The 22,313-nt window shown below is 34.1% G+C and overlaps 1 pseudogene; it reads right to left on the bottom strand.

Annotated features, from left to right (window-relative positions):
- Positions 1–15,270: 15,270 nt before the first annotated feature.
- Positions 15,271–21,514, bottom strand: LOC109153799 (annotated as a pseudogene).
- Positions 21,515–22,313: the final 799 nt, after the last annotated feature.

Genomic DNA, 22,313 nt, shown 5'->3' on the forward strand with positions numbered 1-22,313 from the left:
ATCAACCAGAAGGAAAGAGGTCCTATAATAAATAAAGAGCAAGAAACTATGCTAATACAAACTAACCTTAAGAAATTAATGAATTTATTAATTCGTATCTTATTAAGGTTTTGGTTATATATGTGTGTGTGTGTGTGTGTGATCCCGTTCAGGTGAGAACATCTCTTAACATGAGAACATACAGACTTCTTCAGTAATGTATGGTATGGTAAGTTCTTCATGAATGTACATAACTACTCTAGCTCCGTGACTACTACATGAATACACTGAAACTAATACATTAATGCACGGTAATTACTACAGGAATGCACGTTATATTCATGTAGTAGTCATGGAACTGGAGTAGTTATTGTGCTTTCATGTAGAACTACATACCTTGCATTACTGAAGAAGTTCACATAGTTTCTGTTTTCACCTGAAAATAAATAAATAAATAAATACATACATACATACATACATACATACATACATACATACATACATATATATATATATATATATATATATATATATATATATATATATATATATTCCTACTTAAAAACGTGCTAGGGAGCGTTTCACTCGCGACAAATCTCAAATATTTAATACTTTTTAGTTAAAATATAATATTAGTTTATGAGTCGACAAGTATTAAATTTTTACTAAAAAGTATTTTTTTTATCGTTAATAAAAATGTAATATTTTTCGTGAAAATAATATAGTATTATTTTATGAGTCAATACGTATTACATTTTACTAGTTTTTGTCATTAATAAAAATATAATACTTTTAATTGATAATATAATATTTATTAACCCATAAAATTATGATACTTTTACTAAAAGAATTATTGTTTCTCATGAGACGGTCTTTCATAATATCTATTGATATTATTATTATAAGGCTGCGTAATTTATGATTTGGTTAATAGTTTGATTTAATTTATATTTTGGTTTGAGAGTCCTATTTATGTTCATATATTTTACTATTTTAGTTTTTTTTTTTCAACTTTCAAGTTATGTTAATGTTCAAACCGAATTCCAATTTGGCAAATGTCACAAATGTAACTAAAGCTACTATAATATCTTGAGTTTTTGTTTGGATAACTGATTCGATTTCAGTCGCTTTCAACTTGTTTACTTAATGTTTAGTAAGTGTTTTTATTTAATTTATTTGGTACGTTGAATATAATAATTCAATTATATATATACAACGTACGGTTAGTAGATCTCATTCTGATCATTGTGGAAAGACTATAGGGTTGTTTGGTAAATAGTTATTAGCTGATTGAGTTAATAAGTTTGACTAGTTGATAGCATTTGTTAATTGTAGAAAAATGTTTGATAAATTAGCTGATAGCTGATTACATGCAAAATAATTTTATCAAAAAATTGATCGAAAAATTATTTTGATAAGCTTTTTGAATTTTAGCTTTTTAGAGCAATAAACTATTATAAAAAACTAATTAATCAAACACTCATGTTGATTGTTTAACCAAGTCAAACATCTAATAGTGGTTAAACAAGCCAAAATTGATTGATAAACTAACTATATGTTACTACTAAACATGGCCTATAACTTTTAAAAAATTGAATATAATTATTGAGCATATAATTTAGAAATAATAAATGTGCAGTCCAATTATAATAAGGATTTATGCTATCTGATAAAAAAGAGGGATTATAAATTTATAACCATATGTTGTTTTTAGCTCCATTATAAAGTAATCGGTTTGCAAAGGAATTATATCCACCAATTGAGATGGTTTTTTATTAATTAAAAATTTTAATTAATTATTTATTTAATAGAAAGCGCCTTAACTAAACAAAGTTAGTCAATTAAAATGTATTACATCAAGGTTGAGTACTTGAATGATTTTCCTTTTCTTAATTATCAAAAGAACATAAAAGTAATCATAGGATAAGAAAGAATTGGAAGAAAGAAAAGACAATTGAGACTAGGTGGTTGAAAGAGGAGGCTAGGTAAATGATATGCTTTTGATTATTATATTTGATTTAATATTTTTATATCAAAGATCAGACCCGTATCACCTTTATTTATTTATTTACTTTTTTTAATGACTAGAGAAACATGTAATTATAATTGAGTGAATGTTTATTATAATTTACAAATTAAACATGAGAGATAGATCACACTACATACAGACTCGACTGATAGAATGTTTAACAAAAATTAAATTCACAAGCTTTAAGTATAATAGTCATACTTTATCCACTCCTTTTGGAACCCATGTCTCTTTTTTAAAAGTAAATTATTTATTGAAAATAATTTTTTTGACCAAAATTACTTCTTCGACCGTCCACATCTCTAAAAGGGTTGCAAATGACAATTTGACATGAATGTGACACAGTCAAATTTTTATTTGGAAAAATATTAAAATTGAACACTGAACTATATAAAAAAGTTTAAATAGGCCATTAAATTTTTTATTAAAAAAATGTAATTGATCTTCTCGACAAATTAAATACCTGCAATTAGACCAAGTAACAGATTTTTCAAGTCACTCACCGGTCATTTTATTATTATAACTGATTAATGATTATGTGTTATTTTTTTTATTATTAATTATATTTATATTTACTACAATTATTATATATTTAAACATTTCTTTATTGAAAAAATCTCAGTTAAGATCATTGTCCAAATAAAATTATTATTTCATCTAGATATGAGGGCGAGGAATGAAACAACAAAGTTTGTCTTCATCTCTCTTTTTTTTTTTTTTTTTTTTTTTTTTTTTTTTTTTTTTTTTTTTTGAGCTCTTTTGCGCCGAATTTTACACCAAAATGATGTTATTGTGTGCTCTTAGTGCCCTTTTTTGACTTTTTAAATTTAATTTGGATGTGGTTAAAATATTATTATTATTATTATTATTATTATTATTATTATTATTATTATTATTATTAATTTATTAGTATTATTTTGAGAGTGGTTGAAATTGCATGAATATAGAGAAAATAGTTGTGAATTATTTTTTTTTTGGCTATTAACTCTATTACATTGTAGTATCTGTTCATCTATACTTTTCTCAACCTATTGAAACACAAAGAGAAAATAGTTGTGAATTATAATTGTGATAATATTGCAATAATTTTTACTTTTGAAAGTGTGATAATATTCCAGTACGTGATGCAATAGATAATCTTAATATTTACTTTAATTTCTCTTGTGCTATTATTATATTTAATTTAATTTAATTTTTTTAATATTTAATTATTACAGGAACTCTTTATTAATCCATAGCAGAGCTGATCAATTTATGGTAACAAATGAAAATAAAAAAAAATCCCATTTAAAGGTTTATGAATAAGAGATATGCTACACTTCACTTCATAACATTTACATCATTACACGATGATAGTTGATTGTTATTTTTAAAAAATATTTGATTAATAAGTAGATTTATTATTATTTTTTTAATATAGTAGAGTCGATCAATTCACGAGTAGCCAATAAATATAAATAATTTTTTTTTTTTTAAATCCCAAATATGGATTCTCAAGTAGTTATAAATTTATAATAGTAGAACTATCACAAGTGGATCACATGTAGCCATGAGGTAAGAAGGGGTGTGAATCTACATGCCATGAGGTAAGAAGGGGTGTGAATCTACATATCATCATATCGTGAATCATGGTTCATCTTGTAAGGTCAACCACTGATATAATGTTTATTTTAATATACTAAGATTGATTTTTACTATATTGAATGTTTGTTTTTAGTGCACTAAAGATTCATTTTTAGATATTATCTAAAAATGAACATTTCGAATATTAAAAATGAGCGTCCACATAATGTGGACCACATTTCATATTATAATTTGTTGAATTTGTCAATCATTATACTGTATATCATGGTTCACATTGTAAAATGGATCATTGATATATATATATATATATATATATATATATATATATATATATATATATATTGTATTATATATTTATTTAAAAAAATTATGTTTAATATATTATTTAAAAATGAACTTATAGTCTTTTAATATACGGAGTCATAAAAATGAACATTAATGCGTGGTGTAAAATATAATTTGGTGGAATTTGCCATGAATCTAGAAGAGTAGAAGAGGTTAAAAACAAAAACAAAAACAAACTTTTATTGTGTCCTACTTTAAAAATAAAATATTTTTTTAAAAGTCATTTTTATTACACTTTTTTATTTTGAAATACTTATAATTCTTTACAAGGTTATATATATATATATATATATATATATATATATATATATATATATATATATATATATATATATATATAAGGTTGAAAAAAATTATTAGGCGCCGATTTTTGTTTTTTAAAATTTTAATTTAAAAAAAAAAATAGTTGAACTCCCGCCTAGTCCACGACGGCCTACTCGGCGCCTAGGCGACCGACCGTCAAGAACGGCGATTCCTCCGAATTTCTAGGCGGCCGGTTGATAAAAAGGAAGAGATCGATCAGGTGCGAAGGAGCTCCCAAGTGAAAGATAGGGTGAGATATGAGCCGTTGATAAAATCTAGATCAACGGTTCAAATCAACGAATTTTTTTTAAAAACAAAAAACGCGCGTCCTGGAAAGAAGAAGCAAGGTGTAAAAGTGACGCACCTTTAAGTGTTAAAATGGCGCATCTTAAGTATTAAAAGGCGCACCTTAAGTCTTATCATCGCGCGTCTTCAGTTTTTAAAGTGGTGCACCTTAAGTGTTACAAAGACGCACCTTAAGAAGTAAAATCACACACCTTAAATGTTAAAATTGCGCACCTTAAGTGTAGAACTTATGCACATTAAGTGTATAACTGACGCACCTTAAATGTTAAAAGGACGCACCTTAAGTGTTAAAAGGGCGCACCTTAAGCTTTAAAATGACGCACCTTAAGTTTCAACAAAAAACACACCCAAGTATTAAAATGGTGCACCTTAAGTATTAATAAGATGCACCTTAAGCATAGAAAATACGCACCTTATGTTTGAACAATACGCAAAATTATCAAATTATCACCGTATTTTTTTTTTTTTAAATCTGTGTTCAATCTGGGCAGTTGATTTTAGCGAGATCAATGGTCATCATCCAACGTCATGTTTCACCTCACACACACACACACAGATATAAATGGGTTCTCGTGCGGTTGTGTGTGTCAGGTGCGATTGTAGGGTGAGATGAGAGCCATTGATCTTGTCAAGATAACAACCACAATTAAAAAAATTTAAAAAATTAATGCAGTGGTAATTTGGTAATTTGTTCATCTAGGTCAAATTTAAGGTATGTGGTTTTCCTTCTTAAGGTGAGTGATTTTCCTTCTTAAGGTGCGTGGTTTTTGTGCTTAAGGTGAGTTGTTTTGTGCTGTGTGCTAAAGGTGCGTCAGTTTTTGAAAATTTAAGTGCGTCAGTCTAAAGCTTTAGGTGCGTAGTTTTTCTTCTTAATGTGCGTGGTTTTCCTTCTTAAGGTGCGTGTTTGTATGCTTAAGGTGCATCAGTGTTGAAACTTAAGGTGCGTCGACCTAAAGCTTTAGGTGCGTGGTTTTCCTTCTTAAGGCGCGCTGTTTTCCTTCTTAAGGTGCGTTGCTTTCCTTCTTAAGGTGCGTGATTTGTATGCTTAAGGTGTGTCAGTTGTTGAAACTTAAGGTGCGTGGTTTGTGTTCTTAAGGTGCTTTGTTTCTGTGCTTAAGGTGTGTGATTTGTGTTCTTAAGATGCTTTGTTTATGTGCTTAAGGTGCGTGGTTTGTGTACTTAAGGTGCGTTGGCTTAAAGCTTTAGGTGCATGGTTTTCCTTTTTAAGGCGTGTTGTTTTCCTTCTTAAGGTGCGTCATTTGTTGAAACTTAAGGTGCGCCATTTAAAACTTTAGGGGCGTGGTTTGTGTTCTTAAAGTGCGTTTTTTTAGTTAACCGCACGGAAAGCTATACTCGCACCTAAACCCTTCCCTATATATATATATATATATATATATATATATATATATATATATATATATATATATATATATATATATATATATATATATATATATATATAGAAGGGTTCAGGTGCGGGTATAGCTTCCCGTGCGGTTGTGCGGTTAGATCTGAGCTGTTGATCAAATTTAGATCAACGGCTCAAATCAATGAAAATTAAAAAAAAGAAAAAACGTGTGTCTGGAAGAAAGAAGAATAAGCTAAAAATGACGCACCTTAAGTGATAGAAACATGCACCTTAAGTGTTAGATCTTAAGCACAAACTCACGCACATTAAGTACAGAACTCACACACATTAAGCACAACCCCACGCACATTAATCACAAAACACACGCACCTTAAATATTAACTCACAGACTTTAAGTTTAAACAACTATTGACATTAAGCACATACTCACGCACATTAAGTACAAAACCCACGCACATTAAGCACAACATCACGCACATTAAGCACAAAACCCACGCACTTTAATTATTAACTCACAGACTTTAAGTTTTAACAACTACTCACATCAAGCATAACCCCACGCACTTTAAGCACAAACCTCACGCACCTTACGCACCTTACGCACAAACCTCACGCATATTAATCACAGATCCGCTCACCTTAATTTTGACCTAAATGCAAAAATTACAAAATTGCCACCGCGTTTTTTTTTTTAAAAATTTTGATAATCCTGAACGTTGATTTAAGCGAGATGAACGACCCAAATTAAACCGCACAACCACACCTGGGCACCTTAACCGCACCAGAACCTAATTCTATATATATATATATATATATATATATATATATATATATATATATATATATATATACACACGCATACATACACATACTTTTTCAATCTCTTTGCACTTTTTTAAATACTCATTTGGAATTAATGCCCACCACTGAAATTCCGATCCTGTGATTACCCATTTAGAATGGTAACACATGAGCGATCAAAATAGTTAGCTTTTTTCGCACCTTTATAGTTAACATGGGATTGATTCACTTGTTTTCTTTTAATATAACATAATACTACTCCATTTAGCTCTCGACAATTAACTTTGTCTGATTGTCGTATTATAAAACTAGACAATAAAAATTGTCAAAGTTTTCAATCCAAACGCATTAAAAATGACAAAATAGATAAACAACATAAAACAAACATGCATGTTCTTTTCATTTGTTTTGACAAAAATTTGAATCATCTTCTATTTCTTTATTTGGATTGTATGTTGTAAGGTTTCTTAGAAACGCATATATATATATATATATATATATATATATATATATATATATATATATATATATATATATATATAATTTAATAAATTTCAATAAAAGAATCAATATATAACAGCCAAAATAATCCATCGACTATGTAATTCTCAAAGGGAAAATTATAATTTATGTCACTCACAAATATGCCAATTATTAATGTCATTTCTGAATTATTAGTAGTGTAAATGTTGCACATCAATTTTCAAAACATGACATATATTGACCCTCCCCTAATAGGAAGAAGGAGAAACATTGTTGTCGGCGGAAGTAGAACGAACGAAGAAAAAAATGGAGGAAAAAAATGAGGTCTTCTAACAGGGAAAATGGCGGATAACTATATTTACACCACTAATAATTCAGGAGAGGGGCAATCAATTTTCAAAACATGACATATATTGACCCTCCCCTAATAGGAAGAAGGAGAAACATTGTTGTCGGCGGAAGTAGAACAAATGAAGAAAAAAAATGGAGGAAAAAAATGAGGTCTTCTAACAGGAAAAATGGCGGATAACCATATTTACACCACTAATAATTCAGGAGAGGGGCGATATATGTCACGTTTTGAAAATTGAGAAGCAACATTTACTCCTTTAATAATTCAGAGATGACATTGATAATTGATATATTTGTGAGGGGTATAAATTACAAAATTTTCATTCTCTAATTGGTTTTCAACTATCAATTCACTAAAAATGATACTTTGATTATTTAAAAATTTAATCAATTTATTCCCCAGTGTAAATAACAGAAGATTAAAATAAGTAAAATTTTACAGGGACCATTTTGAATAAATATGGACTCATTTAAGAATTATGAAATAATATAGGGACCATTTTGTTTATTTAGGTATTAACTCAAGAATCAATCACAATATAATAATTTAAGCTAATCCATTTGGTTTAAATTGATCATTTTTGTTTTGTGGTTCATATTATTGGATTAATCAAACAAATGTGTTTTCAGTTTCAATTCTAACCAAACATTATTAAAAAACAATATCAAATGATTTGATTTGATTCTAATTGATTTCACACTCTAACTAAGATTGGTTACACTTTCATACTCTTTCTTTCAATTCACACTCTTTCAATTCTTCATTTCATACCCTTTCAAGCTATAGCCTTAATCATAAGATCAGACCACCTTATCCGAAACACAATTCCCGGCCACAACAAGGGATAATTTTCTCTATCATCAAACAAGAAAGATAAAATTAAGATCTTTGATACCTTAATCATATCATACCTATACTATTTTGTGATTTTTAGTTTGAGGTCACAAGTTTAATCTTTACTATATATTAAAATAAAATTGTACAATTTGTTAGGCGAGAAAGTGATGTTAGACATTTTTGCAATTTAATTTACGACAGTTCAAAGAAATAATGCCAAGTAAACTTGACGAGGTGATTAGAATCACTTTTCAAATAAAAAGGGATGATAGATAACCGTGTTGGGCACAACTGCGGAGGATAAAATTCAGCATACTCTACACTATAAGAAAAATGGCGAAACACCAGCAATTTTGGCAACAAATTAAATAACTACATCTTAAATACTTATAGATTTTGTGGCCAAGCGACGTGTAAGTGATTCTCCCAAGTGGGAGGTCATGCGTTCGAACCTCAGTGAATGTGATATTGACTTGTTGGGAAAGTATATATGAACATATATATACTACATGTAACAGGGTCAATAGTATTCAAAAAAAAAAAAATACTTACAGATTTTATTGACTTGTTGGGCTTCAGTAGGTTGGGAAAGTATATATGAACATATATATACTACATGTAACAGGGTCAATAGTATTCAAAAAAAAAAAAAATTACATGTAACAGGGTCAATAGTATTCACAAAAAAAATACTTACAGATTTTTGTGTTTTACCGACGAATTTCGTTGCTAAATTAAATACCTGGAGATTTCAATAATTTACCAACAAATTTTTTCATTGGTAAATTTGATTTTTCTTGTAGTGCTAGTGGCTACATAAGTATAAGAAAATAAAGTTACATTTTTCCGGCGTGTTAGTTAATTTAACTTTTGTTTTTTGAGTGACAACGGAAACTCGAACAACTATCCGAGAGGGTGCATTAAGTAACTTTGATTTTGTTTGATAGTCTGCAAATCATATCGGAGAAGTAAACCGCACTAGTTAGGTTTTCCTTAATTATGCGACAGGCTCAATTGAGAATGTATTGATAATAATCAAACTCGTGATCTTTTAATATGAGAATCATACTCTACCCACTCGACCACCCCTTTCGGTGCTAGTCAATTAGTATAACTTTTGATGTTTGTAATGGTAAACGCTTAACCATGAGCTAGAATTGGTATCAGAGTTGGACCCAGCCGACCATCTTGTTATCGAAGTAATAATTTTTAGCATAGTGGTAAACAATTGATTATTATTAACTAAAACCAAATTCAGTTTTGTTTTCTAGTACTTCAACCTTATCTTCTCAAAGCTAGGTACTAACGTAGGAGAAGTATTGGCGAATGAAGGAGTTAGTAAGCTAATACACTTTTTCTTGTTTAATTAGGAAGTATATATGATAAGGTTAAGATGATGATGAATAAAACTGTTTAAATTTCAACTGTAAGTAAAACTCATCATAATGTATATCTATCTACCTCAAAGAACAAGAAAAAGAGAAAAGAAGCACGCATGGCATGTAACAACAAAGCAAAAAAGTTTTCAAAAAAGGCTATAAGCTACTAATTAATTAATATATTATACATAGTCTGGACATATATTCAAACAATAAAATGTTGAAAAGATGATATGAACAGCAGAGTTTGAATTGAAGACATGTCTTTGTCGTGCACAATCATATCAGTTCACTATTTTTCTTTTTAATATTTGGTAGAATAATAATTGAATAACGATTTTAATATGTATGTAGTTGTTTAGTACGAGCATATATATATATATATATATATATATATATATATATATATATATATATATATATATATATAAAAGACATTAGGTTTTAAACCAAGTTATGATTTTGATATTTCATATCAATTTTATTATTTAATTGTTCAGTGTCGGAAGACGATCAAAAGTGCAACATAGTTTTAACCGTAATAGGGATATTTACGTTTATACAAATAATAAAGTCGTTATTTGGTTATAACGCAATTTGATACGAGCTTGTATCAAATATGCATCACTTTGAGCGAGTGTTAGTTTCAATAAAGAATTTGAAGAAGAAATTATAGAGATAGAATGTAAGAAAAAGTATAAAAAAAAAACTTGTATATACTATTATTTGGGTGGTCTAGCTAGTTGTCACTCACAATACATGGAGCCTATTATTTATAGCGTTATATTTCTAAGGTCTAACTAATTCTAATGTGTTACTAAAAATGACATATTTGGTACCTGAGTTATACTCATATTGGTGATTCAGTCCCTCAGTTATGACTGTATTCATTTTTAACGCCTAAGTTATGAGCGAAGTGGTGCATTTGGTCCCCGACATTAGGTTTCTGTCTTAACTTGACGGAAAATTCAAAAACTCCATATTATTGGAGGGGCAAAGTAGGAAATTCACATATTATTTTCCTTATTATATTGAAACCACTTTCGTAGCATTATTTTTCACTTCCCATTGCACCCTCCTATTTCAAGGTTTTTCAACTCCAAAAGCATTTCAATTACTCTCATATGACTTGTGAGGAACCTAAGTTTCATATAAAGAATCTGAAACTTGGTACAAACACACTATCTTTAATTTCAGGAACGCTTTATCACTATCTTTCAGGCGTGTGAAACACACTATAATAAAAGTTTATGATTTCCCTTATTAAACAAAAAGAGTAATCAAACCAGAACTTTTGAGATATAAGAATATGTTAAGTTTATCAGGTTGCTTTTATGAGAAATTCACCAAGGAAGTATATGAGTATTTATGAAATTTACAATACTTATTGTAAAACTTGATAGGAATAGAGGAAAAGTTTGTAGGTTTAGACAGAGGGAAAAAGTCTGTAGAGAAAGTTAAAAATTTTGAGATTGGATTATGTGATTTTAACTATTTATATTCATGAGAAAAAATCTACAAAAATTCTAATTTGATTGAGTCTAAACAAATGAAAATAAACAAAAATGAAATAAATAAAAGAGTTTTTTGCCAAAATGGCCCCTCGACTATTTCTTAATGTATATTAGGCATACAATAGGTAAACAGACGAAAATACTCCCATTTTAACACTGATTAGGCGGAATATGTAACGGAATACTGAATTGGGTGAGATTTTGAAAGTCGAGAGACCACATTTGGTGCAATTGAAAGTCGAAATGCAAAATTGAGAATGAGCAATAGTCGAGGGACCATTTTGGAAAAAAACTCTACATTTTTAATATACTAAAACCATGGTTGCAGTAGGCGCTATGCGCTAGTCGGGCGCCCGGGCAGCACCTAGGCGGAATCTAAGCGGCGCTAGGCGGGTGCCAAAAAAATAGTGGGAGACTTGTAGTTTGACAATTTTAATAAGGCTGTTTTCAACATTCAATCAAATAACACATCCAAATAAATGAAATAATGATAATTCATAAGTCATTACATCAAAATAATATTAAAAAATAAAAATACACAAATACTTCAATCATCAAAAGATTCAAAGTATCAAACTAGTCTACGGACGGCTGGACCAGACGACATCGGACCAAATCGACCGAATCGGGCGAGTTGGCCAACTAGGTCGATTTTGACCGATTTGGGCGCCTAATAGTGAAAGCGGAACGACCTCCCGATTTTTACAACAGTGACTAAAACTACATTATTTATGTACCGAATGTACATTATTTAATAGAGTTAATTACCGTTTTGGTCCCTCGACTATGGCGAACGTACCAAATTGGTCATCGACTATCATTTTGACCGATTAAGTCCTCAAATACTGATTTTGTGTCCGATATGGTCCTCCGTCAGTTTGGATGTTAACTGGCCGTCTCCTTTGAGGGCATAATAGTACTTTCAGTATTTCTCGTATTTCTTGCTTTTCGTAATTGGAGAAGATTAGTCAATCAAAGCTAACAAGAACAAATGAATGATTATGTTTCAAGATTTTAAGGAGCTTTACTTGAGCCATGTGTAATTCTTGATAATTCGAGTTCGAGTTAATACCTCCAATGGTCCTCTGAGTATTAGCGATTTACCCACTGTGGTCATCCAAGTTTTAAATGACCTCCAATGGTCCTCCATGTTTTAAAAAATGACCACTCGTGGTCCTTTTAGGACGTCTCGTGGTCATTTTAAACTCGATTTTATTTTTAAGAAATAGGACCATGGGTGGTTATTTTTAAAAACATGGAGGACCATTGGAGGTCATTTAAATTGATTTGAGTTCATCAAGCTTAGACTCTGGGGCTTGGAGGTTTTGGGGGTAGGAACGCTGCCGACTGGGCTAGCATTTCTAAGAGGAGCCCAGATTCCATTTTGGTTGGGCAACAGCATCAGCTGATTCCTCCATCATCTTCATTCTTGCAACATCGCCGGCGGCAGCAAAAAGCAGATCCCAAGCTCCCCCGCAGTTCCGTCGACAACACCTAATCACAGTCATATAAAATTTGACAAAAAAAAAAAAAAGAAGAGAGAGAGAGAGAATATCTGTAACACCTCGTGTTACGGCCTTCAAACTCAAATTAATTATTAAATTAATTCCGTTAATTAAAATAATTAAAAAGAATTTAATTCAATTATAATTCTCTTAATTAATTTATGCGATCCTCAATGGATCGTGAACCTTTGCCTGAACTAGAACCTTAAGCCCGTAAGGAATAAGGAAAGTGGGCTTTATCATCCAGACTCTGAATAGGTTTTCCCTTAAACATATAAATAGAATATTAGGAAGCAGTTAGAACCATCATCACTTCTCTCTTACTCGAAAATACCTCTCAGGAGATCCAGCCAAGGAATTCCCCCACCATCAAGCTTAGGAATATCAATTGGGAGAAGAATCTTAGGGAAAAACCTTAGTAGCCGAGGAAATTGATTAGGGCTAAGAGGTAACCCACGTCTTACAAAACATATTTTCCTTGCTATTGTTTATTGATTGGCTCCGTTGGTTGATTGAAGGTGTGATTTTGTATGTATATCTTGTTAGAGCTTGTCTTTAGGTTTATATGGTGAATTATTGCTATTCTTGATGGCCCAGTGTGGTTATTGGTTTGATCTTGTATTTAATTATGTCTAGAGCTTGTCCCTAGGGTTTATATCATGAATCTCGTGTTGTAATGTTCTTGGTATTCTTGGGTGGGTTTATGCATGCTCGGGTGTTGATTCCAGTCTAGGACTTGTCTTTAGGGCTTTGCAGATAGATTTCTTGATGTTCTTGAGGTTCCAGATGCTCCTGAACCATTATGTGATTGATGTCGAGTCTTGGCATGTTTAGGAATCGTGTTAGAATGTAATTGGAATGATTCTTGGTTCAATCTTTGTTAATCGAATCTGTGTTGTGGTTGATACGTGTTGGAATGTGTTTGGACATGGTTTTGGATTCCACGAACGAACACCGAACCTAATATTTACCTTCGTACCAGTGGGGGTATGTGGGGGGAGCGAACCCCCGCCACTTACCCGCGGCCTTGACTGCCCGATTCCAGCGGGCAGTCGACTGCCCGATGGGACTGCCCGATTCCAGCGGGCAGTCGACTGCCGACGGGCACCCGCTGGAAACTTGGCTGCCCACCGGTGGGTGGTCCTCCACCCGCCGCCCACCCGCTGGATGTGGTGGTGCGGTGGGCTGTTTTTCCCGTTTGTCATTTCCCCATGTTCTGTTGTAACCCGTTTGATGTCTATGAGTCTCGTATGATGTTTTGAGTACCGTTCTAGGAATTTGTATGTAACATGTGTCGTTTATTATTGTACCTTGATTGTTATTGTTGATTATATGATTGATTGATTGAATGATGATGGGTATTGTGATCATTGCGCAATGATGGTTGAGATCGATGATAATGAGATTGTGGTTGGTGGAAATGAATTGTTGGTGGATAGCACAACGAGTGCTCGGTTATCGTGCTAAAGGCATGGACCACCCCTTAGACTTGTTGGCTAAAGGCTTGGGTCAGGGTATAAGCGCCGCGGTGCCATGTCAGAGCTATATGCGCTGACCCCTTGATTATAGTGCTATAGGCACGGATCATGTGAATGGCACTTCGGTGCTACCATGTTGGTGGACTTGTTGGTGGTTTCGCTGTGGGGCATGCGTGCTCCGGAGGAATAAGGGAGGCGATATAAGGGTGGCTTGGAGGTACAAGTGGAAACTGATATAAAGATGGAGAGGAGTAAAGGTTGGAACTTGGTATAAGGTTGGAAGATGGATTGTGTGCTTTGATGATTACTTGCTAATTGATTGTCATTGGATCCCATTGTTGCCTTTAATTGCTATTTATGAGCTTACTTGTCTATTATGCCTTGCAAACGTAGGATGCATGTTAATATCTCTATAATATTCGAAATGTTGACTCATTGATGGTGTCTCGAGTCTTGATCCTGGTTTTAAAGCTAGAGTTGCTCAGAATTATATATGTATTCCAGTTTCAAAATAATTTCCTATATTTATAATTATTTTACTTAACATGTGGGAGTGGGTTACTCAGCATTATTCGCTAATGGTTGCTACGACATGTTTTTCAGGTGATGATCAGTAACTAAGGAGCGCGTTAGTTGGACTTGTAGCCTTAGCTTAGTTAGTACTGGTGCTGATGATGGATTGCGTGCCTTGGCTTGTGTTTTGAACTTATGGATTTTATGTATTGGTTAGTTTAGCATGTGCACCTAGGTTCTCAAACCTAGGTGTGGCATAGCATCTCGACTCTCACGAATAGTTTATGCTCTGTTTAGATGTTTAACGATAGATTGCATTATTTATATAAGTTTTTAAATGTTATAAAAATTAGGGGTGTTACAATATCAGTATAGAAATGAACAAAAACGAAGCTCACAAATGCCTACCTTGCCGCAATTATATTCAAAAGCAGAGTTGTCTTCCAAAGTCGAGTGTCGGGCTCTCCCTTCTTGAGGTCACCACGGCGAGAAACTATGGCGAAAGGCAAAACTCACAATCATCCAAATCCTCTGCCATAGCCGCGTCACTGTGGTAGAAGCTAAAATCGCAGATTAGGGTTAGGGATAGGGGAGATGAGATCGATGGAATCCCATATGCTTTCTTCAACTTGGTTGACTTCGCCGAAGGATTCTCCGGCTCCTCCTTGATTGGCTCAAGCTCGATTTGCAGCTCCGCCGCCTCAATTGTAGTCTCGATCACGACAGTCGGTTCCTCGCTGAACGCCGACTTCTTTAGCGAAAATGACGCGACCTAAATTAGAAGTCAAAATCAGCTAATAATGAAAGTCTCATTTTTCCCTCAAAAGATATGCCCAGTTCACAACAAAGCTGACGGATGACCAAATCGGATACAAAATCAATAGTTGAGGACTTAATTGGCTAAAGAGTTCATTACTGATTCAGTCCCTCGACTATGAGGATTTCACTAATTTGGTCCTCGACTACCCAAATTTCTCAATTTAGTCCTCGACTATGTTTTTATTTTTTTTAATTTTTTTTATACACAAAATGGTCCTCAGTCTAATTTTCTAGTCAAACTAAAAGGGTAAATTCGGGATTTGAAAGCATCGCTGTAGTTGCTTCTGCAGCCTTGCGCCATTGGTCACAATACACCTTTAACCTCTTTAGCTCGGCTTCCATTTTTGCGTTGGAGGCTTGCGCTGCATCCAACTGCTCCATCACTCGACCAGTTCGTTGATTGCTCTTATTGTCTTCTTCTTTCAAGTACTTGAGCTTTATGAGAGCTACTTGCTCTACCACCTTGGCTCCCTCGAGTTCAGTAGCAGTATCGCCATTCGTTTCCCCCGTGTTGGATTCTCTCGTATTGACGTCCAGCTTCAGCATCACGTTTTCCTCTTATATGTTCTGTAGCTCTATTTCCTTGTCCATTAAGTTCGCCTTCAGATTTTCAATCTTGTGTCTTGATTTCTGAAGCTCTTTTTCCAGTTCGTATTCTCTCTGTTTTGATTGCCCGTTCTCCAATCTCGAAGCTAGGTTTTCGTTTTCCTCGCAGATTCCTTGCAATTCAGTTTCTTTATCCATCATATTTGCCTTCAACTCCTCGATCGTTAGGTTCAGTTTCTGTACCTCGTCCTTGAGCTCAGCCTCTCTCTGGATCGAGAAGGACGTTATCTACTCCACTAACTCGTAAGCACTTCTGATCTCCATAGTGCTTCGAGTTTGTTCTTCATTGAGTTTAAACTCGATTGCAGCTAAAGCTTCTCTCAGACTTTTAATTTGAGATTTCAAAGATGTAATCTCTGATTCGAGCATTTCATGGTTTTCTTCTTTCTCACATGTTCTGTTATTCGGGTCACACATAACCCAAGGACAGTCGTTACCAGATTTAGTACCATCAGCCTGGGGTCGGCAAACGAGCTCCTCGAGAAAATTGACATGTGTCCTCAATTGGTCTAACTCCATAGTCACAACATTGTACAACTCCATGGCTTTGACCCCGTAAGATCTTAGGGCTTCCACAGTTCTTTTGGCGGTTTCGAGTTGTAGTAGAGTTTCATTAACAAGCACTTGCGCCTGAGCTTTCGCCTCCTTGCAATCCCTTAATAGGAGTTCCTACGGCGGTGAACTTGTCCTTTTAGGCGAGGACAACGATGAATGAGAAGAAGATCCAGCGACCTCCAACGTCCGACGCGAACAGAGCCCCTCCTACAGTGCAGCTTCTCTGGCGTAGTAGCTCTCTCCCTCTCTCCTGTTTCTAGCGACTCTCCGGCATGGCAGTGAGCTTTGGCGAAGAATTTGATTAATAGAATGTTGATTTGTAAAGTGAAATTACAAATCTGTCCTCAGTTTTAATGCCTTAAAAAAGATAGTTTGACTCTAGGACCATTTTGTGTAAAAAAAAAAAAAAAAAAAAAGCATAGTCAGGGACTAAATTGAGAAATTTTGGTAGTCGAGGACCAAATTGGTGAAATCCTAATAGTCGAGGGACCAAATCGGTAATTAACTCATTGGCCAAAATTGATAGTCGAGGACCAATTTAGTACTTTCGCCATAGTCGAGGAACCAAAATGGTAATTAACTCTTATTTAATAATAATAATAATAATATATATATATATATATATATATATATATATATATATATATATATATATATATATATATATATATATATATATATATATATATATATATATATATATATATATATATATATATATATATATATATATATATATATATGTATATATATAATCACGTACTTTCAAATAATGTACTATATGTACACAAATAATGTACTTTTAGTATATTAAAAATGTACTTATTATTTATGGTTCACACAAATGTGTGGACCATGGTCCATGGAATAATGATTGTTTGGAGCGAGTGTAAGCTCCACTAAAGAATAGGGGAAGATAATATATAGATAGAAACTATGGATTTTTTTTTTTTTTAAAGACTTGTATTATTATTTTGGTGGTCCAGCTGCCCTTCACAATACAAGTGTTATACATTATAAATCGAAGGAATATATTTAGCATGATATTATGGATTAATGTGTATATTCTTAGGGATTAGGTTCCGATCCTTAAGTTAGTTAGTTTATAGTTTCTTGTATAAATATGTATATTCCTTAGTCTGAGATATATAAAAAACATGGAGTTCTCCATTTGACATGGTATCAGAGCTCTAGGTTTGAAGGGAAAAATCAGGATTTTTTTTTTTCTTTTCTTATGCGCTCACGGCAGAAGTATTGGGTCGGGGGTTTCGCCGGCCGTTTATTGTCACCACTTGCACCAGTGGAGTCGTCGGTCGCCGATAGGCTGGTTTGCCAAGTATGTCGAGCGTTTGCCTAGAGCGTGGTCCTCACGCGCCGCCACTGTCACTCGCCAGCATCCCACGTGTCAGCGCATGAGCCCTACTCTGCCACCGGAATCAGCTCCAACTGCCTTTTCCCAGCGTCGTCCTATCATCTACATCATCGTTCTGGGCTTACTTTTGCCATTCGAGGTTCTGGTAACATCTTTTTGTGTTATTTTCATTTAAATAGTTTCCAACTGTTGGGTTGCGACTGGATTTTTTATTTTTTTGTTGTTATTCGCTTGTTGGGGTGTTGATACCTTGTTATTTGGCGTTATGGCTGAGAATAATTCCAAATGGGTTATTGATTAAAGAGCCACAATTCATATGACAGGCAATTTTAGCCTCCTGTATACTTTTCATTCTTCTCCATCCATTTCTCATGTCACTTTAGCTGATGGTTCCACCTCTAGAGTGCTTGGTATTGGTACTACAAATCCAACTCCTAACCTTCCGTTGTCATCTGTTTTAAGTCTCTCCAACTTGTCTTTTAATTTTCTCTCTATTAGTCAAATCACTCGTGCTTTGAATTGTTCTATAACCTTTTTCCCTAATTATTATTTGTTTCAGGAACTTATGACTGTGAGATGTAGTAGGATATAGTTAGTTGTAGTCAAATTAGACTTTAGCTAATATCCTATTGTGTAGGGTTAAGTTACGCTAATTTTGTTGTATTAGTATCTTGTATCATCTTTTACAGAGTTTGAATCAACAACAACCTTCATCAGGTATCAGATAGTGTTAGGCTTCCTGATCCTTTCTCTCCCAAAACGCAAATGTCGACCAACTGATCTGAAAGAACGGTCACTGCCACCACCACCCAAACTCCGGCCACCCACCCCAATCCGTTAGCTTCCGCCCACCACTTTGTATCTATCAAACTAACGGCCTGTAATTATTTATTTTGGTGGACCATGGCAAGGTCCGTTGCTAAGCCCCGTGGCTTGGCGGAGCTGAGTGGTGGGGCTTCTCAAGTCCCGTCACCAAGCCCCGCCAGGCCAAAAAGGTTACTGGCCGGGCCCTTTGAGGCTCAGCTACGTGTTGTTCGGACCGGGACTCGTGGGCCCTTGAGGCTCGGGGACTTGGGGTCATTATAACGCACTCGTGGAAATTCGTTTCGTTGTTTTTAGAGTTGTAAAACATGATTTATAGATGTTTTTGTGAAGAGTGTCGGCTGTGTTGATAATTTTGGTCTGTGAAGCATTCCAGTGAAGTGAAATAAGCATATGATTATATCTTATGATTTGAGAAGCATGTTAGATACTTGTTATTTGATTTAGAAGTATTTTAAATTACTTGCTAGCATTTACTGAAGAGTTTTGCTGAGCTTTGAGATTTATTGCTTAAGAAGTACTGTTTTATGAGTTTACAGTGAATGAGTTTGAGTTGGTTTTACAGTAAAGAGTTGGTGTTAGTGTATTTCATTGTTTAAGTGCATCATTGGTTCTAAATTCTAAGTAAGCCTAAGTTCTATTTCAAAAACCTATATCTATTTTGGAAAATCATTATCATTTTGCATTGAGAGTTGCATGATACTTGATTTCCAATATTGTGAGAAAGAGAAGTTGATTGAGATTATGTGTGCATAAGTTGCATAAATAAAGTTGTTGCATGAGAAAGAAGTTGCATAAGATATATATACACTATCTATGGTGAGAAAATAGTATTTTGGAGGACCGTTAGGACTATGTCCTTTCGGAAGAAAAGAGATAAGAACGGATAGAACCGAAAAAACAGTGAAAAGAGATAAGATCGGATAGAACCAAAAAATCAGTGAAAAGAGAAAGTAAAGAAAGAAACGGACATTGCGATCCGATATGAAGTAACGAGGTAGATATTCCCGAGTTACGAGGTTGGAGACTTCCCGCCGGGCTTGGAATCCTGGTTAGGGGGTGTGCACACTAAAAGTACGATACTTGATTCCATAGAGAAAGCAAGCAAGAAAGAAAGATAAAGAACCAAGAGAGTGGTTCTGTGGGCGAGTTGAGTATTAAGCTGGCTAGATTGCCGAGCATGTATAGGTCCATTCACGAGTCGTGAAGGCCCTACCTCCCCCACGAGTTAGAGGTTCCGTAGATACGGATGTGGTGGATGCACGAGATTGCACCGTACGCTAGGGCTTCGCTGAGGCAGAGTACCTGCCCCGCACAAGAAGAGAAACGAGAAGTATGAGAAAGTTTGAGCAAGAAAAAGCGAGTCAAGAGAAAGAAAGCGAGTCATTATGACTCTAAGAAACCTCCACAGAAAAAGTATTTCTTTTTAAGAGTGAGAGTGTATATGTATATCTATCTATACTTATACTAAAGCATCATGTTCATTTTATTGCATAATCAAGTTGATTGCACGAGATTGCATGTTGAGTATATGACAACATGAGATTGCTTAGAGATTACATGATTGCACGAGATTGCATATTGAGTATATGATAGCACGAGATTTCTTATTGAGTTATGTGTTAGTATGAGATTGCTTACTGAGATATATGATGATATGAGATTATTGATAAGATAAGTATGTGAAAGTATGGGCTTGTTGATAAGCTAATTAATTGTGAAAGCATGCATATTTGATAATTAGGTTGCAAGCATATAGAAACCCTGTTAAGCATGTTTAAATGTTGCCTAAGTGTTTGAGAATATTTTATCTAAGTGTATGTGAAAACTGTTTTCCAAAAGTATATACTGTAGTACTTTACAGGGTTGAGTGGCGTTATACTTAGCTTCGTGCTAACGAGTTTGTTTTCTACTTGTTGTTTGTTAACCCCTTTCAGGTGGACCCAGTTCGTGAGAGAGTACGAGTTAGACTAGATTAGCATAGATAGCTAGTTGTAGTCTAAACTCTTGATGTTGGATGTTTTGAGATTTGTAGTTGACTTACCCTTTTGTTTTGATGGTGCTGGACACCGGGGTCTTATCCCCTAGTTTGTTTAATGTTAGTAAGACTTTAATGATTTAGTTTGTTTAATCTTAGCCTGTGCAATCACCGTGAAGGATGATTTTGGCAGTGACACCTCTATTAAGTTGTTTAGTAAGTTTATTCCACTGCCTTAGCTTATCTTTCAAGGTTAAGTCTGTTAATAAGGTTTAAGAAAAGTGGGGTGTTACAGTTACTGTCCAACTACAGGACGATATCTGGTGTCTATTGATGTAACTTTCCATGAGGACATTCCCTTCCCATCTCCTTCACATTTTCATAATTAAGGGTAAATGATGTTATGATATATACAATTACAACCACTCCCACTTCATTACCCACTACACGGCTTCCAATCAATCAGGTATATTCCCGTAAGCAATAGTCTGTTCTTCTAGAAATAGTTACCCTAACCCCGGAAACCTCTTTGGCTCCTGCTCTTGAGCCGACTTCTTTGTCGGAAGATCCAGATGACTTGCCCATTACCCTCAGTAAAGGTAAAAGATCATGTACTTATCCTGTGTCATCTTTTGTCTCTTATACTCTCTTACCTCCTACATCATGCTCTTTTCTTGCTTCTTTTGACGTCATAACCACACCTTCCACTGTCAAATAAGCCTTATCCCACTTTGGTTGGCATATTGAATGCTTTAGATTTCAATGGTGCGTGGAACTTGGTGGATTTACCTATAGGGAAAATGGCCATTGGGTGCAAATGCGTGTTTGTGGTGAAGGTTAACCCTGATGGGTTAGTAGCTCAATTAAAGACGCGTTTAGTTGCTAAAGAGTATGCACAAACTTATGGTATTGATTACTCTGACACGTTTTTTCCTGTTGCGAAATTGACCTCTGTCAGATTGCTCATTTCTATGGCTGTTGCGTTTGATTGGCCCTCACATCAACTAGACATTAAAAATGCTTTTCTACATGGTGATCTTCAAGAAGAAGTCTACATGGAGCAACCACTTGGGTTTGTTGGTCAAGGGGAGTATGGTAAGGTTTGTCGACTTCGCAAATCTCTGTATGGCCTTAAGCAAAGCCTCCATGCATGGTTTGGAAAATTTAGTCAAGCAATTGAGAGGTTTGGCATGTAAAAGGGAAAGTCTGATCATTCTATTTTTTTATAAACGCTCTAAAGCAGGTATTATCCTATTAGTGGTCTATGTGGATGACATTGTCCACTGGAAGTGACACCTCTAATATTGTATCTCTTAAGACCTTTCTTCATAGTCAATTTCATATTAAAGATCTTGGTACATTAAAATATTTTCTAGGTGTTAAG

The sequence above is a fragment of the Ipomoea nil genome, unplaced genomic scaffold (assembly GCF_001879475.1).
Source record: "Ipomoea nil cultivar Tokyo-kokei standard unplaced genomic scaffold, Asagao_1.1 scaffold2541, whole genome shotgun sequence".
In the NCBI taxonomy this organism is placed as follows: Eukaryota; Viridiplantae; Streptophyta; class Magnoliopsida; order Solanales; family Convolvulaceae; genus Ipomoea; species Ipomoea nil.